Genomic DNA, 27026 nt, shown 5'->3' on the forward strand with positions numbered 1-27026 from the left:
TGTCATAGTGTAATGGAACTGCTGACTCAATGGAAAGAACTACTGTAAGTTCTGTCACGAACTTCTTTATCCAAACAGCTTTCTTTGCAGCATCTGATGCAGCAATATACTCACTCGAGTGGAATCTGCAATGCGTGCTCGCTTGGAACTCTTCCAACCGATCGCACCTCCATTACAAATGAACACATATCCAGAGGTAGACTTTCTATCATCGATATCCGATTGAAAATCGAATCGTGATAACCATCCAATTGCAAGTCTCCACCTCCATAAATCAAGAATAAATCCTTAGTTCTTCTCAAGTACTTAAGGATATTCTTGACTATCCGATGTTCCAAACTCGATTGGATTGATACCGCTAGTCAAACTAACAAAGATATGCGATATCCGCCTAGTACACAACATTGCATACATTAAACTTCCAATAGCCAAGCATATGGAATCCTGGCCATCTTATCTCTTTCTTCAGGTGTCTTTGGAGACATCTCTTTTGAAAGGTGGATACCATGTTTCATTGGTAACAATCCTCTCTTGGAATCAAGCATGTTAAACCTCTTTAACACCTTTTCCAAGTATAGACTTTGGGATAAACCTATTATTCTTTTCGCTCTATCTCTATAGATGCGAATCCCAAGAATATAGGTTGCCTCCCCTAAGTCTTTCATGGAGAATGTATTTGACAACCATACCTTTATAGTCGTCAACATACCAATGTCATTACCTATCAACGATGTCATCCACATATAAGACAAGGAAAGTGATAGCATCACGAACCTTCTTATATACACATGGCTCATCCTCATTTTTGATAAAACCAAAGGATTTAATGGCTTCATCAAAACGGATGTTCCAACTCCTCGAAGCTTGTTTCAACCCATAAATGGATCGCTTTAGCTTGCATACCTTGGAACCATCTTGGGATTCAAATCCCTTAGGTTGTTCCATGAAAATGTTTTCTTCAATGTATCCATTGAGAAAAGTCGCTTTGACATCCATCCGCCAAATCTCATAATCATAGTATGCACTATTGCTAATAAAATCCTAATTGATTTAAGCATGGCAACAAAGTAGAAAGTCTCCTCATAGTCTATTCCTTACCTTTGGCGAAACCCTTTCGCTACTAGCCTTGCCTTATAGGTCTCTACCTTTCCATCAGAACCAATTTTCTTCTTGAAAACCCATTTGTTCCCTATAGGTACAATACCTTCAGGTGGGTCAACAAGATCCCAAACTTGATTCTTATACATGGAATCAATCTCGGATTTCATAGCATCAATCCATTTTGAAGAGTCTATATCGATATAGCTTCTTCATAGGTAAGTGGATCATCTCCATGATCTACTTCTTCATGAGTAGACAACTCTTGTTCTTCTTCATGAAGAAAACCATATCTCACCGTGGGTGAGATACCTGGTTGTTCTACGAGGAACAGTGTAGATGTTTCATCAATGGGTATAGGTTGACTAGATGGATCTATATCCATCCGATGCATTGGTTGGTCGAATTCTCCAATTCTAACTCTATTTGCCTTCCTTTGCCTCCTTCTTGAACAAACCGTTGTTCAAGAAATGTGGCATCTCACTTATCACAACCTTTTGTGAAGTAGGCAAATAAAAATAATATCCAAAACTATCTTTTGGATATCCAACAAATCGACCTCTTTCTGATCTGGTCTCCAATTTATCAGTGTTCAGCTTTTTGATATAAGCTGGACAACCCCAAATCTTAACATGCTTAAGACTTGGTTTTCTTCCATGCCATATCTCATAAGGTGTGGAAGAAACTGATTTTGATGGAATCCTATTCGAATATATAAAGTGATTCTAATGCAAATCCCCAAAAGGAGATTGGCATATCAAGATAGCTCATCATACTACGTACCATATCCAATAGGGTACGATTTCTCCTTTTAGATACACCATTCAGCTGTGGCGTTCCTGGAGGAGTCAGCTGAGAAACAATGCCATGCTCTCTCAAGTATTCATCAAATTCAGTACTCAAATATTCACTTCCACGATCTGATCGAAGACCTTTAATACTTTTTCCTGTTTGATTTTCTACTTCAGATTTAAATTCCTTAAACTTTTCAAAGGATTCATGTTTGTATTTCATCAAATACAAATACCCAAACCTTGATTTATCATCAGTAAAGGTAATAAAATAATGAAAGCCACTTCTAGCCATTTCTTTAAACGGACCACATACATCACTATGTATTAGTTCCAAAATATTTTCAGCTCTTAGCCCTTGTCCAACAAAGGGTGATCTAGTCATTTTGCCTTGAAGGCAAGATTCACAAGTTGGAGTAGGCTCAGAGCCCAATGAGGATAGAATCCCCATTTTCTCCAATTTTGCAATCCTATCTTCTGCAACATGACATAACCTTAAGTGCCAAATATATTTTGAACTTGAGTTGGTTTTCACCATGGCATTGTATTCTTTTAGATCACTTGCATTCAATTTGTGTTTGTCATTATTATCCAAATAATAAATACCATCATTCATATAACCCGAAAAAACATATTTATTAAAAAAATAAATATTATAAACATCATCAGTGAATCAAATTCGTAGCCATTTCTAGTCAAACTAGATATAGAAATGATGTTCTTAAAAGCATCAGGTACATATAAAATATTATCCAAACACAAAACATGTCCAAACATGTAAAAAGATTTAGATCCTATGGCTAAAGCTTCAACAGTTGAGCCATTGCCAATCCGAACTCTAATATCTTGAGAACGCAAGTCGCCATCGTTTGCTAGTTCCCGCATATCATTAGAAATGTGAGAACCGCACCAAGATCTAAAACCCAAGTCGTAGATGAACTATGAGTATCATCGAATCTAAATAACAAGATATGGACATACCTTCCGAAGGTGTATCCTTCTTGTCCTTCGAGAAGCAAGATACTCAGGCGCCTTTTCCAGGCCCATCCTTTTGGCGTGGAAACACTTTCCTTGCCTCCATCACTTTAGTCTTCTTTTTCTGCTTAGCTATTTTCTTGGAAGGACCAGAATCGAGGTTTCTTTTTCTTATTGCCCTTCTTCTTGTTGGACTTTCCAGTGAAGAAGATGCAACAAAGCTACCTCTTTTCCTTTATTGCACAGCATATTCTTTTGGGCAATAACCAGATGTTGAGTAATTCTAAGGTGCATTCTGTTTAGTCATATGGAAATTTGTCACAAAATTCCCAAAAGACTCGTGAAGGGACTCAAGGATCAAATCCGTTTGTAGTTGGAAATCCATGTTGAAGTCAAGATGTTCCAACCGCTCAATCACCGAATCATCTTGTGGACATGATCCCCAACATTCATCCCTCGGACATCCTCATACGGAATAGGCTGTCTAGATATCTCATACCTAGCATTCCTGCTCTGCTCACCATACAACTCTTGTAGGTGAAGGAGGATCTCACTCGCACTCTGCATGTTCTCATGTTGCTTCTGTAACTCATTACTCATGGAAGCAAGCATGTAACACTTAGCTCTCATATCATGCTCCTTCCACTTGTCCAAAGTTTCATGTTCCTCTTGAGTGGCCTCTGGAGGTAAGGGACTAGGAACATTTGAATCTAGAACATATCCTATATGTTCAAGGTTCAGGACAAGTTTCAAATTTCTTAGCCAATCGCATGATTAGGTCCTGTCAACTGTTGTGATCAAGTATGCTTGCAAGGATATTGGATGGTGGTGGTTGTTTTGTGCTCATTTTTATCAGAAAATTAACTGCAGAAAATAACCAGATTAATTAGTAAATGTATCATGTAATTAACCAAAATGATTATGGTCTTTTAATCAAATTGGTTCTCCCACTAACTTAGCGAATCCTACACTTCCAAAGTAGAAAACGGAAATCCTAGTTGGATGGATTTCTAGTGGGTGATTGAATTCTTATAATTCTATTGATCATCCTCAGTACATCCATTATTGGAATTACAATAAACTATAAGTGAGCAACTCCTTGCCCATCACATCTCATGTGAGGTTCAATCATTTACCTAGCCCCTAATGCTCAAAATCTCAGGTACATCCATTATTGACTTATCTTGCATTAGTTAAGTTGATCCCATTGAGCCAGTAATTATGCAAATAATTTTAATGTCCTCAGGTACATCCAATATTGGCCACCAAACCATTTACATATTTACAACATCTCATGCTTAACAATTATTTCTTAAGAAAATCTCTTAAATTAATTGCATCTCATGCAACTATTTAAAATTTCTTAAAATAATTGCCCCAATGGAGGGCTTATGTTATAATTACTTTAATTATAGCATTTCCAACTTAATCATTTGTTTGGAAGATTTTATAGCCATCCTAATTACTATTAAGGTCTCACTTTGCACATTATCCATTTAGCATGCATATATCATATAATTGCATACATTCCCATACATCTCATGCATTCATGGATAAGCGAAATATGGTATGATCATGGACTTTCTAAGGGATTCAATTCTGAGCCACCAAGAATTGAATCAGGGCATTCCTAGGTGCATTTCATTCATTCATTTTACAAGAGTTGCTGAAGGAGTACATAATCAACACTTGATATTGAATTCCTCCCACTGATCCCACCAATGCTCTTGACCTCCTTGAACTTCTTGCAATCCAATATTACATAGTAATCCTTGGCATACCAAGGTGAATTTACAAGAACTTAAATAAATGAAATTACAACCCAAAAATATTACAAACTTAATAATACATGCCCAAAATAAATTAAAATAAATTAATTTACAATCCCAAAGAAACATAAAAGAAATAAATCCAATCACATTGGTCTTTTATAGTCCATGATCATCCATCATGCATATCACTATTTAACAATTAAATAAAACATACATACTTAAATTAAATTGAATATCTCATATTCAACTTAAAAATCCAGATTTGAATATGATTCAAATAAATTTAAAAATTCAGATTTGAATCTCATTCAAACAAATTTAAAAATTCAGATTTGAATCACATTCAAACAACTTCAAAAATTCAGATTTGAATCACATTCAAACATTTTTTAAAAAATCAGATTTGAATCACATTCAAATATTTTTTAAAAAATCAGATCTGAATTTTATTGAATCAATTTTAAAAAATCAGATTTAAATATGATTCAAACAACTTTAAAAATTCAGATTTGAATCACATTCAAACAACTTTTAAAATTCAGATTTGAATCACATTCAAACAATTTTTAAAATTTTGATTTGAATCATAATTTAATTGTGTGATTAAAACAACTAATTAAACACTTTAATTAGTCAAAGAATAGGCCTTAGATCATACAACAATTGCAGAATTAAAAGCCAAACCTTGAACCACCCATGGAACCATTGTTGCCGCCACCAATGGTGGCTTCACCATGTGTGACGCCACATCTCATGATCCAACCAGCAATGAATCTCTTGATCTCATGATCAAACACACAATTAAATTATATAATCAACAATCTAAATGGCAAATATAGTGGCTCTGATACCAATATAAGGAACGGAAGCGTGAAAAACATAAGATTATACCATTGAATTCAAAAATTTTCACCTAGGGTCACATGCACCATGCAAGATTTATTTTTATCTATTTGATTTCAATGATAAACAACATATTAAAACTCTTTTAATATGTTTTTGGATCTGTATTTGCCATTTAAGATTTTAAAATTAATCAGATTAATTTTAGAACCCTAGATTAAATAAAGAACGATTACACTAACCTCTTGATGTCTTTGCGTGTCTGCGCTTTGAGATTCGTCTTGAGGACACGGATGTTGTCCCTCTGGCTTGTCCACACCAAGAACACCTATGGCAGCCCTTGAACAGCTTCTAAAGCCTTTTCTATTAATTAGAAATTCAAGTTCTACCTTTTAAGAGATTAGAGATGTAAACAGGACACTAGAAACAATTTCTAGTGTTCTTAATTCAAGAGATTGATTGCTAATCTCTTTGAATTGATGAGAGATGAAGAGAAATAGCTGGAGAGGCTCAAAGTGGCGTGACATATGAGAGGAGAGGCTGCTGGTTATGTTTTCTTTTCATAACCACACTTAAATAGCTAGGTTAACACATTAAACCCTAGCCACATGTCACCTTTTGATTAGCTCTAGGTTTAAGTGACCCAATCACATTGTGCCAAGTGTCAAACCTATATTTAATCTTGATTTTAATCATCTTACATGATTAAAAAACATTTGGCAAGCTTATGTGTTATGTCATGTGTCACCATCTCATGGTGCCATGTGTCACCATCTCATGGTGCCACGTGTCACACTGTGAAATGACCAAAATGCCCCTGTGTCTTAATTTTGAGTTCTTAATCCAAAATAATTATTTTCTTCTTCTAATTAATTTATATCAAATATAAATTAATTAATTAATCTCTATTAATTAATTTCTCATCAATTAAATTCATATTTAAACACTTTAAATATAAATTTAATTTATACTACACATCCAATAATCTAGATTTGGTTTCAAGTCATGCTAGGGACTTTGCAATTTAATTGCAAACCAAATCTATTTAATTAATCAATTAAACTCTTTAATTAATTAATTAAATCATATTTAAATAGGTGATAACTTGTGTATGTGTGTGACTTACTAGGCTCATCACTAATTGGCAATGAGACATGATATCAACTCTTAATATCATCGAACTCTTTCTTACCATAAATGATTTCTCTAAATCATTTTATGAACCTCATAGACCATGGTTAACACCTAGCATAGCATGCCATGGCCACCCAATTAGTAATAAGATTTACCTTAAATGAACCTATAATCATATGTTACCATGCACTAGAATCTTTCTTACAAAATCCCAACTCAAGCTGAGTCATGGTTTATGTCAAACTCCATTTGCTATGAATATTATGTTCTCTTTTAATTCCAGTTCTTGATTAAAAGATTTTCTCATCGAAACTCTTTTACAATAAATCTATCTGTCTCTGGCCAGAACTTGAAACATCAAGAACAATTAAATGAACATAGGATTTTATCTCTATTTACTTAGAGGAACAGATTCCATCTTGATCAACACCTACCTCCATATATAACTAGGAGCCAACACATGCCCATATACCCATACATAGTACAAGTATGAAAACAAGATCAAACTCAAACTACCTATATACAAGATAACTGTGCTATCTCAGTCTAAAGATTATATGCATCGATATGATTTATGACAAAACATTGACAAGAGTAAACTCCATGTGCTTGTCATAAGTGTCAACCGTTCGACCTACTTATCATTTATAAGTGCCTATCAAGTTTGTTATATGGCATGAGACTCACCATTCCATCTTATTTATATCTCATATAAATAACTTGGGAACAAACATGAATACAATCTTTCTGGATAAGTCATGTCCTTATTATGAAGTATCCTCGATTGTGAACCTATTTATAATACTTTGTGCTAGAAATATTGTCACTCATATTCTTAACAACTTAAGAATAATATTTCTAACAAAATATCAATGGACCTTTTCTATTACACATAAATATATTATGTAAACGGAAAAGTGGAAATGCCTTTTATTATTAAAAATATGTACAAGATACATACTAAATGATATGCTCTAGGGCATACTACTAACAAAAGTTCCACTAACCAGGAAATTAACAGTTGAAATATAAATGAAATTGGCCAATGTACACAATTAGAAGCTAAAGTTTCATAAATTGACTGAAATTAACAAAAAATAAAGTTCTAAAACTAGGCAGTTGATTGGTCTTCGTCATTGGTGGATTGCACTGGTTCATTTGCTGTTGCAGGTGCTTGCTAATTGGATTTCTCAGAAGCAGTATCCAGGTTTTCTACCATAGCCTTCATTTCTATAAAAGTATCTTGGCCCCATTTGTACAGTTGGTTAAAAGAGGCTGCCAGCTTATTATAAGTATCAATCATTTCTTTGTCATGAATTTTCTGCTTTAATGAAGAAAACTTCTTTTTAATCTTTTTCTCAAGCTTGGCTTGCTTCTGACTTAGAGTATCAACCTTAGCCTCTAAAGTTTTCAAAGCAACCACAATGTCAGAATTAGCATCAAAAACAGGCTGCTGTACTTCACTCATTCTGTCAATTTTGGCTTCCAAATTTTTAAGAAAAGCAAGTAAGTCTGATTGTCCAGCAGTAGGTGGGTGAGAGCTAGAAGGACCAGCATCAGTTTGCTGTCCTACACCCTGTGATTGCAGTTGTTCTTCACCCTCATGTCCCCCATTTTTCAGCACATAAACATCACCCCTTTTTACACAAATTTTCATTTGAGTCATGATAATCCTGTCTAGAAAGGACTGGCCAACCATAGACACCATAGCATACTGGTCAGGGTTAAAACCAAATAATTTGGTAATTACAGTCACCATCCCTCCAACAACTATACTACCAGCTGAATTCTTAGACACTATATGTTTCATATGAGAGCAAAGAAAATAAGCACCATTTATCTTCTTCTTTTCTTTCATGCACCATAAAAAAAATAAATCATTCTTTCCTACAACTCCATTACTGTGCCCTCTACCTAGTATAGTGTAAGACATGAATCTTTGCAAGTATCTCAGAGCAAGGTCTTGGATAGCTGAGGCCTTAGTAAAACTAGGATTGTAGTATTTTCCATATGGTGCAATTGATTTTCAAAATATAGGGGGGGTCATAAATAGTCCTTTGCCACTCAATCACTTTTGCACCATTATTACAAAAACCAAATAAAGCATTCACTTGAGCAATGCCAAGTTCTCTGTCCTAACCCAAACACCTAAAGGAAATGTTGTCCTTATGGTTATTGTTTGTGGGCTGGAAATCCAATTGCAGTGAGCTTAAAAATTCAAATGTCAACTCCTTAAAAGCAGGTTCTTGAATCTTAGCAAAATCACTCCAACCTATATTTCTCAAATATTCACTAACAGATTCATAAAGCCCTATCACCCTGAGACTGTGTTCATCAATGTACTTGGTGGCTAGAATTTTCTTTTTAGCAAGTGCCTCATAATTTTTCCTCATTTCAAAGTCTCTAAAAGTCCATGGGTAAAATGAGTTTACCTGATTACCAGATTGAGGGATAACTGGAATAGTTTGAGACACTGTTGGTGAATGATGCAGAGGCGATTGAACCCTAGTTGGAGCTGAAGAGACCTGCAGTGAGATAGGATTTTGGGCTACAGAGCGGGTTCTGGCACTAACAGGTCGTGGGGAAACAACCGTAGGCTGTTTCGGTGGAGCAAAGGAGCTAAGAATTGATTTCTTTCTTTTTCGTGTCTCATACACAGCTGAAGGGGCCGATTTTATGTGTTTTTGGGAGGGATGTGTGGCGTCTTGGGTTGCATTGTCGGGATTAGGAGTGGAATGAGAGGATTGGCGAGGGGGAGATTTAGGGTTCGTATCGGGACTTTAGGGATTTGGGGCCAAAATGGGTGTTTCAGGTTGAGCATTGGATGGTGTAGGATTTGGTGTTGGGGTTGAAGAGTTACTGTTAATAACCATTTTTAAGGCTCGCAGCTTGGGTATGTGGGTTGAAGGCTGTTTGGTGCGCACCATGGAAGGAACAGTGAAGATTTTTGAGTCATACGGTTGATGAGATGAAAATGGAATGAGATGGCTAGAGTAAAGGTTTAAGTGGTGACATACTTAGGGTTCAACATGAGGCATGTTAGGAATAATTGGGGGGTGACATGCCTTGTGTGAATTGGTGTAAGATGAATAACATGAGGCATGTTGGAATAAAAGGGAAAAGTTACATGCCCCGTGTGATTGTACATGAGGTTCTACATGAGGCATGTGAGACCCCTTGAAACTCTCGGCAGGTTTTACATTTTTAGCAATTTAAAGTGCTAAGAACATGTTGACACTACCCGCAACATACATCATGTTGAACCTAGTGCTAAATGACCTGATATGCAACCCAAAAATGTGATCCTAAACACACTAAAACCAAACTCAAAACACAATTTGCACAAAAATGTCACTTAAAATCCAATTGAAACCCAATTAATCACTAAAAATAATTAAAATCTATCAACCCACCAAACACAAACTAAAACGTTATTCAAGTAATATTCACATTAATAATCATACCACAAGGAATAACACCCAAATTCAACCCCAAACTGATTATTAAAAATTCATGAATAAGGAATAAAATTCTACTGCAAACACTGTTCACATGACTAAATTTCTGTAGAATTGTATCATGAAATTTCACAAAATATCCAATGGCAAATATGTCAATCTCAGTGCAATACATCAAAATTAATTATCCAAAAAATAAAATCAAAAGCATGTTGCTATTAATTACCATGAAAGTTCCTATATTTCTCACCAATTTTCTCAAAATGCTGCAACAAAAATGGCCTTTCACTACACCATGTTGCTGCAATCAGACATAAAGCTCAAATTAGTTCAGATTTGACTTTGTTAAGAATAATATGCATCATGGAAGACAAATATAAGGTTCAACAACTTTCCAAATACTTATTTCTTTAATTCAGCATACACATTTGCTTAAAAATCTCCATTAACCTGCAGAAAGAAATTTTAATGTCAAATTTGAGTTCAATGGTGTATAAAATGAAACAAAATAAAAGAAAATTAAAAATTAAGTATAAGGAAAAATTTTGGGGTGCCTCCCAAAGAGCGCTAATTTTAGGTCATTAGCTTGACCCTCCTTAATTTAGTGAATTGGTGGATCATCAAGGAAACAACTTGTTCCCTTCTTAATAAGCTGGCCTGTGATATAAATCTTGAGCCTTTGACCATTAACTTTAAAAATCCCAGAATTTTCACTTCAAATATCCACAGCTCCATGGGGATAAACTTTGATAACCTTGAAAAGACCAGACCATCTTGATTTCAACTTCCCAAGAAAGAGTCTAAGTCTAAAATTATACAATAGAACCAGGTCACCCTCTTTAAACTCGTTTCTTTTAATATACTTATCATGCCAAAATCTAGTCATTTCCTTAAAAATCCTAGCATTCTCATATGCATCCAACCTTATCTCTTCAAGTTCATTTAATTGAAGCAATCTTTTCTCTCCAGCACTTTTTAAATCAAAATTCAAAGTTCGGATTGCCCAATATGCTTTGTGTTCTAACTCAACTGGCAAATAACATGATTTCCCATAGACTAGCTTAAAAGGTGTAGTACCAATGGGTGTCTTGTAAGCTGTCCTGTACGCCCATAATGCATCATCTAGCCTCAATGACCAATCCTTCCTTGAATGATTAACGATGTTTTCCAAAATTCTCTTCAATTCCCTATTAGATACTTCAACTTGCCCACTGGTCTGAGGATGGTAAGGTGTAGCTACCTTATGAGTAACCCCATATTTCTTCAAAAGATTTTCAAACTGTTTATTGCAGAAATAAGATTCACCATTACTAATTATAGCTCTTGGCACTCCAAACCTAGTGAAAATGAACTTCTTCAAAAATTTCACTACTACCCTTGCATCATTTATAGGGGAAGCAATGGCCTCAACCCATTTTGACACATAATCTACACCTACCAAAATATATTTATTCCCAAAAGACGATGGAAATGGTCCCATCAAATCTATGCCCCAAACATCAAATAACTCAATCTCCAAAATTCCTTGTTGTGGCATTTCATTTTTCTTTGAAATATTCCCCACTCTTTGACATCTATCACATCTCAAAATAAATTCTCTCACAATTTTGAACACGTTTGGCCAATAAAATCCAGTTTGAATTACTTTAGCCACTGTTTTATCCACACTGAAATGACCTCCACAGTCAAAAGAATGACAATGCTCTAAAATGTTTCCTATTTCCTCTTTAGGCACGCACCTTCTAACTAGGCCATCATTACATTTCTTAAATAACAATGGATCTTCCCATGTAAAAAACTTCACATCATGCAAAAATTTCTTTCTCTGTTGATAGCTCAAATCTGGTGGGAGAACTCCACATGACAGGTAATTGACAAAATCTGCAAACCATGGCAATGCAGCAACAACAACTAGCAATTGCTCATTCGAGAAAAACTCATCAATTGGCAATTCTTCTTCATCTCCATCTTTACTCTCATACTTAATCCTTGATAGATGATCCGCTACAACATTTTCAGCTCCCTTTTTATCTTTAATTTGTAAATCAAACTCCTGTAGCAATAGAACCCATCTTATCAGTCTTGGTTTTGCTTCTTTTTTATTCATCAAATATCTTATGGCGGCATGGTCTGTATAGACAATCACTTTTGATCCAACCAAATATGATCTAAACTTTTCCATAACAAATACCACAGTTAAAAATTTCTTCTCAGTGGTGGCATAATTTACTTGAGCATCATCTAAATTTTGTTGGCATAATAGATTGCATAAGACCTCTTCTCTTTTTTCTGACCAAGTACAGCTCCCACAGTAAAGTCACATCACACATAACCTCAAATGGCAATGACCAATCTGGAGGTTTTATAATAGGGGCTGTTGTTAGAGCTTCCTTCAACTTGTTAAAAGAATCAAAACAAGTTTGGTCAAAATTAAAAGGAACATCATGATTTAACAAATTTGTAAGAGGTTTAGCAATTTTTGAAAAATCCTTTATAAATCGCCTGTAGAAACCAACATGCCCAAGAAAACTTCTAATTCCCTTCACTGAAGTTGGTGGAGGCATCTTCTCAATCACTTCTACTTTGGCCTTGTCCACTTCAATTCCTCTATGTGATATCAAATGTCCAAGAACAATGCCTTGTTGCACCATAAATGACATTTCTCTCAATTTAGCACCAAATCTATTTCTTCACATCTTTTAAGCACTTTAGAGAGGTTAGATAGACAATTATCAAAAGAAAAACCATATACAGAAAAATCATCCATGAAAACTTCTATAATTTTCTCAATAAAATCAGAGAAAATGGCCATCATACACCGCTGAAAAGTAGCTAGTGCATTACATAATCCAAAAGGCATTCTTCTATATGCAAACGTGCTATATGGACATGTGAATGTGATTTTCTCTTGATCACTAGGATGTATTGGGATTTGGAAAAAACCAGAATACCTATCCAAATAACAAAAATATGAATGTTTTGCTAACCTTTCTAACATTTGATCAATAAAAGGCAAAGGAAAGTGGTCTTTCCTAGTGGCACTGTTAAGCTTCCTGTAATCTATGCACATCCTCCATCCTGTGACAATTCTAGTAGATATCAACTCATTATTTTCATTTTTCACAATGGTCACAGCTCATTTCTTAGGTACCACATAAACTGGGCTAACCCAACTACTATCAGAAATAGGATAAATGATCCCAACTTCAAGCAGTTTCAAGACTTCTTTCTTCACCACCTCTTTCATATTAGGATTCAACCGTCTTTGATGTTCTATGGTGGCTTTAAAATTATCTTCTAAAAGAATCCTATGCATGCACAAGGTAGGGCTTATACCCTTGATATCATCAATGGTGTAACCAATAACTTTCCTATGTGCTCTTAACACTCGCAACAATTTTTCAACTTGCACATCACTCAAACTTTCACTAATAATGACAGGATAAGTTGAATTTGGTCCAAGAAAAGCATACCTTAATGTAGATGGAAGTGGTTTGAGGTCTACCTGTGGTGCTTCCTTCTCATCTAGCAAAGGTGGTTGTGCAACTTTATGTTTCAACTCCTTAACTTGCAAAACTTGATCTCCTATAACTTCTTGAGTAGCTTCCAAAATTTGAGCAAAAGCTGCAACTTCAGGATTTTCATCCTTTGTTGCTCTACTATGTACCAGACAATTCTCCAAAGGGTCATCGGGATATCTTTTCCTAAATTCTTCTTCCACAATCTCATCAATAACATCCACCCTTAAACAAGAGTCAACTTCATGATGTTTCTTCAAAGCTTGATTCAAATTAAATTCCACCTCTTATTCTCCAACTTTTAATGTCAATCTACCATTCTTCATATCAATTATATCCCCGGCTGTGGCTAAAAATAGCCTTTCTAATATGATGGGTATATGAATATCCTCTTCCATTTCAAGAACCACAAAATCCACAGGAATGAAAATTTTCCTAACTTTTAAGGTTACATTCTCCAAAATTCCTACTGGATATTTGATAAATCTATCAGCTAGTTGTAAAGAAATGGTTGTTGGCTTCAATTCTCCAACCTTCAACTTTTCACAAATAGAGAGTGGCATCAAACTTACACTAGCTCCAAGATCGCACAATGCTTTATCAATACTAGTGTCCCCAATATGACAAGGAATAGAGAAACTTCCTAGATCCTTCAATTTCGGTAGGAGCTTATTCTGCAAGAGAGCACTACACTCCTCTATTAATGCCACAGTTTCATAATCCTCTAGTCTCCTCTTGTTTGACAAAATTTCTTTCAAGAACTTAGCATAAGAGGGCATTTGAGAAATTTCATTTGTAAATGGAATGTTGATGTATAATTTCTTCAAAACTTTCAAAAATTTCTCAAACTGCTTATCTAGCTTTGCTTTCTGAAACCTCTGAGGATATGGCAATGGTGGCTTGTATGGTGGTGGAGGCACATACTTTTCCTCTTCTTCTTTTTCAACTTCCTTTTTCTTGTTTGCTTCCTCATTAACTTCATCATGATTTGAAGTAGATTCATTCTTGTCTTCATCTTCTTTCTTCTTTTCCTCTTCTATCTCATCTTCCTTTTTATCTCCCACAATTTTCCCACTCCTTAGGATCACTGCCTTGCAATATTCTCTAAGATTCTCTGGTTGACTTAGAAGTTTTCCTTATGCTTTGCTAGAAGAGCTTGCTTGTTGAGCTATTTGGTTTTCCAACATCCTGTTATAAGTGGCAAGCTGGTCTATCATTGAAGTTAATTGTTGAATCATTTCTCCTTGTTTTTGTTGAGCAGTTAAGAAATTATCCATCATAGATTTCAAAATTGAATCTTGGTCTGAAGACTGAAGTGGTGGTTGTGGAATAAGTGCATTTTGATTCCTTTATGGTGGAAATCTAGGTGCTACTCTGTTTTGCTAAAAATTCTGTTGTTGTTACTGGAAATTAGGAGGTTGTTGATAATTTTGCTGCTGCTGTCCTTGTCGACCTCCCCAAGAAAAGTTAGGGTGATTCCTCCATGCTGGATTATATGTAGCAGAAAAAGGATTATCAACTGGCTTATAATTGTAATTCCCAACAAAATCAACTTGCTTATTTCCAAATTCTTGCCCATAAGAAGGAAAATCATTGATACAATGCACATTTCCTGCACCAACATCTTCTACATGACTAGATCTTCCAATTGAAGAATCAACCTTCATGCTTAACTTATCCATTTTTCTCGTTAAAGCATCAAATTTGGCATTGAACATACTCATGGCATCTAACTCATATACACCAGCTGATGGTTTCTTCATTTCATTCCTTTCACAGCTCCATTGATAATTGTTATACGCAATTTTATCCAATGCTGAATAAGTTTCATCTTCTGACTTCTCCATAAGATCACCTCCTGAAGATACATCAATTATACTTCTAATTGCTGGAGAAACACCATTGTAGAAATGTTGAACTAGCATTCATTTAGGGATTCCATGATGTGGACATCTCCTTTAAAGATCTTTGTATCTCTCCCAAGTTTCATAGAGACTCTCATCATCCCTTGGTCTAAAAGAAGTCAATTCATTTCTCAATTTTGCAGTCTTGCAAGGAGGAAAGTATTGAGCCAAGAAAGCTTGTGACAACTCATCCCAAGTAGTTATTGAACCCAGAGGTAATGAATGCAACCATTCCCTAGCACGATCCTTCAAAGAAAAAGGAAATAATCTCAACCAGATGGCATCATCTGACACTCCATTTATCTTCAGCATGTCACTAATTTCAAGAAAATGTGCAAGGTGCACATGTGGACTCTCAGTAGAACCTCCCCCAAATTGTGATTGTTAAACCAGTTGACAAAGTGAGGGCTTCAACTCAAAGTTGTTTGCTTCCACTCTAGGCCTTGTAATACTTAGTCTAAAATTTTCAAAACTAGGAAAAGCATGATCCTTAATTGATCTGTTGTTGTTGTTTGCCATAACTTCTATCACTTGTTGCTCTTGTTGTTATTTTTGCTATCTTTGAATTTTGCGTTCAGCTTTTCTTCTTTTAGACTTTGATCTTAAAGCTTTAGCTGTCTTTTCAATCTCAAGATCAAAAATTAAATCAATTTCTTCACTTTTTGTCCTTCTCATATAAAAGATATGTACCTAAAAAACCAAAATAAGAAAATCTCAAAGTAAAATGATAAAGAAAAGAAGTTAAAATAAAATAAAAAAAATAAATAAAATGCCCAAATTAACCAAACAATCAATCGTCTAATATCAAACAAAAACAAATCCCCGACAACGGTGCCAAAAACTTGATTGCGTATTCCGCAAGTATACAGGTCGTTCAAGTAGTAAAGAAAAGTTATCATCCCACAGAGATTTGTTGCTTGAGTACTAAACTATAAAAGTCACCATTATTTGGGCTATCGATAATGTGTTCCAAAGGTAAAGTAAGAGATGCAGCAAAATAAATTGGGAAAGTAAGGAAATTATAATGAATTAAGCAATTAAAATTCTAAGCACTATACTAATTTACTAAAATTTCAGCAAGTGACAGAAGATTTAATTAATTAATGGTAAAAATTGATTCCAGAGTTGAGGTTCATGAAGTAAACTTCATCGGGATTTGGATAGGCAAACCAAGATTAAGAGAAATACAAGTTTGAAGGAAGTTGATTTTGATTTCCTTTAATTTCTCTTTCAAGCAAACTAAAGAGTGTTTTAAAGGAAACTAAACCCCATTCTCATGCGATTTTTAATTACCCAAAACTCTTTTAAGCATTTTAATCAACTTGAAATTCCTCTTAACCCACTAGTTTATTTCTAACACTAAGTGATTAAGTTCATTATCTGGATTATCTATCATAGATTTTCACCTCTCGATCCTTCAATCTAAGATTAAGAACAAAACCCAAAGGGTACCAACAATGGGTATGTAAATAAGCACACAAGATAAGAATCAAAACTTATATATACTAAAATCTGATTAAAACTAGTCCAAATCCACAAATAAAACTTAAATCATTACACCCAACTCTGAAATCTTAAGTATCTACTCACTCATGCTTGTGTTTACAAGTGGAAAATATGAAATGGAGCAAGAAAACATGAAAATAAGACTAAAAATAAAAGAACCCAGAAGAAGAGAATCTAAATCTCTGAAAATGGAAGCTAAAAAATGTCACTCTGCAGGTATTCTTCCTCCAAAAAATGGCATGGTTCTTTCTTTCCTTCCTTTCTTGATTTTTCTCTCTCTTTCTCTTTATGGTAAAAATGAGAATATCATGCTTATATATCCCCTCAAACTTTGCCCTAAAAATGGTCTCTAAAGTGATAAAGACAAAAGGTGTAAAAGGTGTGAAAAGAGAAAATTTTTTCATGTCAGCAAATCTGCCAGTGTCATCCCACATGCCTCATGTTGATTTAAGTTATTTTCAACATGCCTCATGTTGATTCTGAGGAGGAGCCTTTAGATTCTGCACGACCAGCTACACGAGGCATGTTGAAGTCCTTGAAACTTTCGGCATGTTTTGTTCCAAAATCTTTGTCTACACGACCTAGTGTTGAATTTACATGCCTCATGTGGATTCTTGTTGGCTAACTCTTTTCTTCACACGACCTTCAGTATGGGGCATGTTGAAGCCCTTGAAAATCTCGACTGGTCTTCTTCCTTAGGCAAATTTTCTTCATTTTTCACACTACTTTAAGCTTCCAAATCACTTTAAATTTTTTCTATATGGACCTTTTTGCCTTTAAACCTTATTAAAACCTATCAAAAACATTCAAATTCCAAAAATCAAATATAATGAAACTAAAATTAATAAATTAACTAAAATAAGCATTAAAAGCATAAAATTACTAAGCTAAAAAGTGCAAAATAGATGCAAAACTATCCTAAAATACCTATATAAAATTGGTTTATCAGTGATATGGGTCATCCATGAAAGCACTACACCTTTTCCCCATTATGATCACGAGAACCAGTACTCCATGACTGTAAACATCAGCTTTCTCAATCAGCTGCCCGCGTGTCAGATACCCTCTGCATTAATGAATTGATACTATCCACCATTGATCAGATCCTCATAAAAAGAATAAGGAATTATCTTCGATGGGAAAGATGAAGATGTTAAGACTTACACTGTTCCTGCAATGCCAGTGCTAAGATGAGTCTTGTCAGCACCAAAACACCTAACAAGTCCAAAGTCTGCAATTTTTGGAGTTAGATTCTCATCAAGAAGAACATTATTGCTTTTAATGTCCCTGTGAATTGTTCTCTCTTAAGAACCTCCACGAAGATATGCAATCCCCTCTGTTGTTCCAACAATTATATCAAACCGGTCCTTCCAATTTAGAGTCCTGGTTTCATTCTTTCCTGCAAAGGAAACTCGAATGATCATGATTTTGATAAGAACATGTACATCTGATTCCCATCACAAAGAAACCTTCAGAATTAGTCTGTAAAAATATGATGAGCATTTGAAATGATTTAAAGAGAAATATTACCAAAAATGAACTGATCGAGGCTTTTGTTTGGGACATGCTCGTAAACCAAAAGACTCTCAGGACCTTCAATGCTACAATCCAAAAGCTTCGCAAGGTTCTTGTGTTGAATTCCACTGATCAAGTTTACCTCATTGAAGAAAACATCCACTCATTCTCTTGTATTGAATATCAATCTTTTAACAGCAACAGTCTGCCCATTTGGAAATTGTTGGATTTTTTATTTAAAATTTAAAATATATATATATATAACAATTATAAAAAAAATCTTTTTGACCCAGTAAAATTTGTTCCCTATTTTTTGGGAATTAATTTTATTTTTTATTTTTAACGTTACTTACTTGTTACTTTTAAGGATTAGTGGCCTAATATCTCTGATTAGTGGATTAAAACTAGGGATTTTTTAGTCGTTGAAAAACACATTTTTTCTGTTCATGAACCAACCATTATCGTCACGTACTCTCCACTAAATCTCATCTAACCTTTAATCTTGTTTTCTTCTATCTATCACGAATTGATTGTTATATATTCATTTTACATTTATTTATTTATTACATCTTCAAGTTATTTTTTTTTACTTTATCGAAGGAAACAATTTTTCTGTCTGATATTTTTGGGTATATAGATCAATAAATTTTGAGCATTGAGAATAAACGGTTCGGGGAACTCTTAACTGCACACAAGAGCTCCAACGGATTGAAATATCTTGCGAGAAGGACGTGGTTGATTGATTACTCAGTGCAGACGGGTCGTTTCCTCTCAAAGGGTAGCGCCAAAATTCAGCGTGCTTCAATCCACAAATTCACAAGCTACTCTAATCCTTTTTTCTCTTGATTTTATATTGTTATCATATGAATTTTATTGTTTGTTTGTGGTCCATATTTACTGTTTTTTATTTAATCTGATTGCTGATTTGGCATTAATTTTTAATTTTCTATAAATCTTTGAGAGCAAAGTGTTCGTGCTTGATTGTTGAAATGGATGTGTTGAAATCTTTGTCTAGAAAATCAGAAAAATTTACTGGACAAAATTTCCTTTGTTAGCAACAACAAATGAAATTTTGGCTTATTGAATGAGAATTGTTTTCAGTGATTTTGACTGGATTTAAGGATAGAGAGTCTTCTTTTTCCACTGAAAAAACTGTTGCAGTTGTTTCATCCACTAGTCAGTCTACTACTGCTAATGATGATTTAACTGATAAAGATATTTTATGTCATGGAAAAATCTTAAGTGCCTTGTATGATAATATTTATCGTATTTTCCATCATACCAAAACTGCTCTTGAATTGTGGGAAGCTTTAGATTATAAATATGGCACTAAAGAAAAGGATTTGAAAAGATGTTCAATTGAAAAATGGCTTGATTTTCAAATGGTTGATGGAAAAAGTGTTTCTAACCAAATTCATGATTTTGAAAACATTATTTTTGACATGAAAATAAAAGATGTTTCAATTGATGATTCTATTTTGGTTACATATCTTATTAAAAAATTACCACCTTCATGGTCCGATTTTGCTAGAAGTTTGAAAAAGAAACTTGAAATTTCTCTTTTGATGAATTGCTTGTCTCTTTAAGAATTGAAGATAGGCATCGTCTTACAGAACCCCAAAACCAAAAAATTGAATTTCAAGCCAAGGCACATATTGTTCAAAATTTTCACAAACCAAAATCTAAAAGTTTTAAGAAGGTTGCATCTAAAAAGAATTTGAATGGGAGTGAGGCTCAAGTCTTAGCAGAAGGCCAAATAAAACTGGAATTGTCTTCTGAAAATTTTCTTGTATTCGATGGAGTCTTTCATGTTCCTTCTATTGGGAAAAATTTAATTAGTGCACCTTTATTAGATCAGCATGGTTTTAAACTTGTTCTTGGTTCCAATAAAGTTGTTATTAGTAAACATGGTAATTTTATTGGTAAAGGTTATTTGGTTGATGGACTTTATAACTTGAATGTAATGCCTTCTTCTATTAATGCAGTTTCTTTTACTTCTGTTACTAATGTTGAATGTGATACTTTTTGACATGGTAGACTTGGACATATAAATTTTGATATTATAAAAAGAATGATGAGTTTGGATTTAATTCCAAAACATGAAATCAATAAAAAGAATAAATGTCAAATTTGTGTTCAAGCAAAATAACCCAGGAAACCTTTTAAATATGTGAAAAGGGAAACATGCTTGTTAGAATTGATTTATAATCATATTTGTGAAAATAATAATAATGTTTTGACCCGTAGTGGTAAGAGATATTTTGTTACATTTATTGATGATTTTTCTAAATTTTGCTATGTGTATTTAATTAATTCTAAAAGTGAATTATTTGATAAATTTAAAGTTTATAAAGCGGAAGTTAAAAATCAACTAGAAAGGAAAATAAAAATTTTACATTCTGATAGAGGTGATGAGTATTCTTCTAATGAAATGAATGATTTTTGTGAATTGCATGGTAGTATCCATCAAGTTACTGTTCCATACTCGCCTCAATCTAATGGAATAGCAGAAAGAAAAAATAGGACCTTAATGGATATGGTTAATGCTATGTTGCTTAGTTCTGGTTTACCTAATAATTTATGGGGTGAGGCTTTATATTATGCATGTCTTATTTTAAATAGAATTCCTTATAAAAATTCTAGTAAAACACCATATGAATTATGGAATAACAAAAAACCCTCTTTGAAATATTTCAAAGTGTGGGGGTGTTTAGCTAAAGTTAATATTCCTATTACTAAGAAAAGAAAAATATGTCCTAAAATTATTGATTGTGCTTTTGTTGGATATTCTTTGAATAGTAATTAATATCGTTTTCTAGTATTACATTCTGATATTCTTGAAATTTCTAATAATATTATTATAGAATCCAAAGATGCATGTTTCTTTGAAAATATATTTCCTATGAAAAATGTGTTATCTAGACCTGTTAATGAGAGTCCTTCTAGTTCTAATCATAATAATGTGAGTTCATATGAACCTAGAATAAGTAAGAGAAATAGAAAAACTAAAGTTTTTTGTACTGATTTTTTCACCTTCTTACTTGAAGATGAACCTAAAACATATAATGATGCTATGATTTCTGTTGATGCTCCATTTTGGAAAGAAGCAATTAAGGGTGAAATGGATTCTCTTACTTCTAATAAAACTTAGGTTTTATCTGATCTTCCACCCGATTGCAAAACAATAGGGTGTAAATGGGTTTTTAAAAAAAAATTAAGGACTGATGGTTCCATAGAAAAATTTAAAGTTAGGTTAGTTGCTAAAGGTTTTAAACAAGAAGAAGGGGTAGATTTTTTTGACACTTATGCACCTGTTTCTAAAATTACTACTATTAGGCTTTTGATTGCTTTAGCTTCTATCCATAAGCTAGATATTCATCAAATAGATGTGAAGACAGCTTTTTCAAAAAGTGAATTAGAAGAAGAAATTTACATGGATCAACCAGAAGGTTTTTGTAGTACCAGGACAAGAGAGAAAAGTGTGTAAGTTTGTAAAATCCTTGTATGGTTTGAAACAAGCCCCTAAATAGTGGCATGAAAATTTTGATAAGATTATGTTATCTAATGGTTTTAATATTAATATTGTTGATAAATGTGTTTACTATAAGAAATTTGGTAATGCTTATGTTATTCTTTGCTTATATGTAGATGATATTTTAATTTTTGGTAGCAATATCCATGTTATCAATACAATCAAATATTTTTTATCTAGTAATTTTGATATGAAAGATCTAGGTCAAGTTGATGTAATTTTAGGTATTAAATTATTGAGAAATGGTAACAACATTGCTTTAACTCAATCTCACTATATTGAAAAAATATTGAATAGGTTTGATTATGCTAATATGTCAACTGTATCTAGTCCTTTTGATTCAGCAGTTAAATTGAGAAAAAATACTGGAGAAAATGTTTCACAATATAAATACTCTCAAATAATATGAGCATTATTGCATTTAGCTAATCATACCAGGTCTGATATTGCATACGCAGTTGGTAGATTAGGTAGATATACTAATAATCCAAACTCTTTACATTGGCATGCATTGGAAAGAGTATTTAAATATCTTAAAGGAACAATTGATTATGTTATTCATTATTGTGGTTTTCCTGCAATAATGGAAGGTTATAGTGATGTCAATTGGGTTTCTGATTCAGAAGAAACTAAATCAACTAGTGGTTATATTTTTACCATTAGCGGTGGTGCAGTCTCATGGAAGTCTGCAAAACAAATAATAATTTCTCGTTCTATTATGGAAGCAGAATTAGTGGCTTTAGATGCTACTAGTACTGAAGCAGAGTGGCTTCAGAATTTTATGAGTGACTTGCTTTTCATTGTTAAACCTTTACCTCCAATTTCAATACATTGTGATAGTCAAGCTATTATAGCTAGAGCTAAAAGTAAAAATTTTAATGAAAAAAGGAGGCACCCAATGGTTAGACATAAATCTATATGTCATTTGATTTCTCATGGTGTGATTTCTTTAGACTTTGTCAGGTCTGAAAGTAATATTGCGGATCCGCTCACTAAAGGACTGGCATGCCAGCAAATTCTTCAAACATCGAGGGGAATGGGATTGAAGCCTATAAAGTAGTTGCCATAGTGGACACCCATCTTTAGAGGTATGGTGATCCCATGAATAAAGTTCAATGGGTAAAAATGAAATTGTATGGTAACAAGGGAGAGCATATAATATTTTTATTATTGCGAAAAAATTCTGAGTTCCATTTCTATGGTGTAGTGCTGTAACACCCCTATTTGTATAGCCTGGTACATTTTATTGTTCCGGTGACCTGTGTCGGTCCGGACAATTAAGAGAAGTGGAACCACATCTAAGACACCTAGTTAAGCCCTGAACGCAAATAATTAGTAATTGTCAAATAGTTAAGTATAAATAAGAAAAATAGAACACAAAAAGTTAAATAAGCCGGGAGTCACAGCGATGGGTGACCTTCTCGGGAATGACTGCGAAGTCAGTTTAAACTCAAATTTCGAACCGTAAAATGTGACGCCGCGTTTCTTAGGACTATTGCGAACATAGTGGAAATGAGAATATCACATAAAAGAATTGTTAAGCAGGTCAAATAATTAGGTTAGAGATCCCGGAAGAAAATCACCAGAGGCGCCTTTTGGTGGAATGGCTTGGAGAGTTGGAAGAACTCCAGGGTTAAGCGTGCTCGCTTGAGAGAAATCCTAGGATGGGTGACCTCCTGGGAAGTTCTCCATTCCACCTATGGGACAAAACCGTGAGGCTTATGGCCAAAGTGAACAATTCCTATAATGGTTAGAGCCCGATCGTTACAATTGGTATCAGATCAAATTTTTGAAATAAGTTTTAATTTGTGAATTTATGTCTTTTCTTTGCTAAGTGCAACTGCTCAATGTCCTTATTTGTTACATACAGTGCATTACATCATAAATATGAACTAACAGAGGGAATCTCCTTGTGTTACTTGTTCAGGAGATATCCTAATTCCAGATTGAAATGGAAGAAGGGGATTGCTCTGTTGAGCAGTCGGTAGAGGCTGAGGCCCAAGGGGAAGCCCTAGCTGTGCAAAATGTCAGTAGGTTAGTGGCACCGGCCCCACAAATACCACAATTTCCTGCACAATTCGCCCAGCAGATAGCTACTATGTTTCAACAGATGGCTGGGGGTATGCCTGCTCAAGCTCCACCCCAGACTTCTGTGGTGCAAACTCAAGCTCCAATCAGACAGTATGACAAGCTGTTGAAATATGGGACGATAGAATTTAAGGGTACAATAGACCCTTTAGAGGCAGAACAGTGGCTAGAGAGGATGAACCGAGTGTTCAAGAAGCTGCACTGCCCAGATGAACTAAAATTTGAGTATTTAGTATCGCTACTGCAAGGGGATGCGTATGACTGGTGGAAGACCATCCCTCATAGCTTGGCAGAACCGCCAGTATTGACCTAGGACGACTTCATCAGAGACTTCAGACAGAAAAATGTCCCAGATGCATATGTGGATCAAAAATTACAAGAATTTTTAAGTCTGAAGCAAGGGAATAGATCAGTGGCAGAGTATGAGAGGGAGTTCTCCCACTTAAACCACTATGCTGGGAGTCTCCTGTCTACCAGCAAAGAAAGGTGTAAGATATTTGAGACTGGTTTGAAGCCAGTTTGAGGATGCAAGTAGTGGGATTCAGACACAGTAACTTCTCTAAGCTCATCTCTCAGGCACTTGAGTTAGAAAGGATTGAATTAGAAGCAACACCAGCAAAAGAGAAATCAGAGAAGACTGAGAAATCAGAGAAAGATAAAGGGGAAAAATTAGTAGAGTAAAGTCCCAGTGGTACATATGGAAAGAAGAAAAAATTTGGGGGACCAAGCAGAGGTAGAAGTGGAAGGTTTGATGGGGGTTTGCAGGCTTGATCTCAAGCTTCCATGGAGGTTTGCAATGGAGGAGGGAGAGAGAGTGAGGTAGCCGGCTGGTTTAGGAAGAAGAAGAGAGTGATTTTTGTTTTTCAATTTTTGGTTTTATCCCTTTTATTTGACTTAGTCAAATTTTAATTAAATATAATTTATTTGTGATGTCATAGCTTATGTCATTTTGATGATGTCATTTCTTATTTTTCTTTTCTTTTATTTTTTCATTAGTTCTTTAATTTAATTCTTGATCTCAAAATTTTCTTTTCTCTAATTTTATTGGACAGTTAGGTCAGGTGTCAGCTCTAGGGGTGAATTGACCAAATTGCCCCTCACCGGTTCGATCCGGATTGCAAATAATTTAATATTTCTTCCGGATCCCTGACCTAATTATTTGACCTGCTTAACAATTCTTTTCTGTGATTTTCTCTTTTCCACTGTGTTCGCAATAGTCCTAAGGACCGCGTCGTCACATTTTACGTTTTGAAATTTTAGTTTAAACTGACCTCGCAGTCATTCCCGAGAAGGTCACCCATCGTTGTGACTCCCGGCTCATTTAACTTTTTGTGTTCTATTTTTCTTATTTATACTTAACTATTTGGCAATTACTAATTATTTGCGTTCAGGGCTTAACTAGGTATCTTAGATGTGGTTCCACTTCTCTTAATTGTCCGGACCGATACCGATCACCAGAACAGTAAAATGTATCAGGCTATACAAATAGGGGTGTTACAAGTGCTCTCTACTGTGATGTATATGAAGAATTAAATTCAGAATGAACCCAATGGCATATTTTTTTCCTGGGTAATGATCACATATTGCTCTTGGAGGGTTCACCTAGTGAGTGTGGTGGTGGGGTCGCCACTGTGAAAATTTGGGCAATTTTCTAAAGACACTCATGAAATAGATTCGTGTGCATGACCGTAAAGCACAACACTGATAGAACCTAGATGATTTCTCATACTGTGTGTGTGGTGAATTTTATCTGATTCAAAAAGGACTAGTTCAAAATATTTATGTTACTGTGTTCTTTCAGATTAAAACTCACTAACACTAAGTGTAGGTTCAAACCTTGAAGGAACGTAACGCCTATTACACAGTATTATATGCTCAGAATTAATTAAATTTTAAATCATGTGGGGGAATGTTGGATTTTTTATTTAAAATTTAAAATATATATATATACATATATATATATATATAATAATTATAAAAAAAAATCTTTTTGACCTAGTAAAGTTTGTTTCCTATTTTTTTGGAACTAATTTTATTTTTTATTTTTTAACCTTACTTGCTTGCTATTTTTAAGGATTAGTAGCATAATATCTCTGATTAGTGAATTAAAACTAGGGATTTTTTAGTCGTTGAAAAATACATATTTTTTCTATTTATGAACCACCCATTATCGTCACGTACTCTCTACTAAATCCCATCTAACTTTTAATCTTGTTTTCTTCTATCTATCACGAATTCATTGTTATCTATTCGTTCTATATTTATTTATTTATTACATCTTCAAGTTATTTTTTTTAACTCTACCGAAGGAAACAATTTTTCTGTTTGATATTTTTGGGTATATCGATCAATAAATTCTGTGCATTGACAATAATCGGTTCGGAGAACTCTTAGCTGCACACAAGAGCTCTAACGAATTGAAGTATCTTGCGAGAGGGACATGGTTGATTGATTACTTGGTGCAGACGGGTCGTTTCCTCTCAAAGGGTAGCACCAAAATTCAGCGTGCTTCAATCCACAAATTCATAAGCTACTCTAATCCTTTTTTCTCTTGATTTTATATTGTTATCATTTAAATTTTATTGTTTGTTTGTGGTCCATATTTACTGTTTTTTATTTAATCTGATTGTTGATTTGGTATTAATTTTTAATTTTCTATCGATCTTTAAGAGGAAAGTGTTCGGGCTTGATTGTTGAAATGGATGTGTTGAAATCTTTATCTAGCAAACCAGAAAAATTTACTGGACAAAATTTCCTTTTTTGGCAATAACAAATGAAATTTTGGCTTACTGAATTAGAACAGTTTTCTGTGATTTTGACTGGATTTAAGGATAGAAAGTCCTTTTTTTCCCACTGAAAAAACTGTTGCTGTTGTTTCATCCACTAGTCAGT

The 27026-nt window shown here is 34.3% G+C and overlaps 1 non-coding gene and 1 pseudogene across 1 annotated transcript; one reads left to right on the forward strand and one right to left on the reverse strand.

Moving 5' to 3' along the window:
- LOC110669695 (cysteine-rich receptor-like protein kinase 42) overlaps positions 1 to 27026 on the reverse strand; it is a 44220-nt pseudogene that overhangs the window by 11076 nt on the left and 6118 nt on the right.
- On the forward strand, positions 15525 to 15631 carry LOC131176260 (small nucleolar RNA R71). The gene has a single exon (XR_009146384.1). It is a non-coding gene; the product is annotated as a small nucleolar RNA R71 (small nucleolar RNA).

Source organism: Hevea brasiliensis, chromosome 18 (genome assembly GCF_030052815.1).
Source record: "Hevea brasiliensis isolate MT/VB/25A 57/8 chromosome 18, ASM3005281v1, whole genome shotgun sequence".
In the NCBI taxonomy this organism is placed as follows: domain Eukaryota; kingdom Viridiplantae; phylum Streptophyta; class Magnoliopsida; order Malpighiales; family Euphorbiaceae; genus Hevea; species Hevea brasiliensis.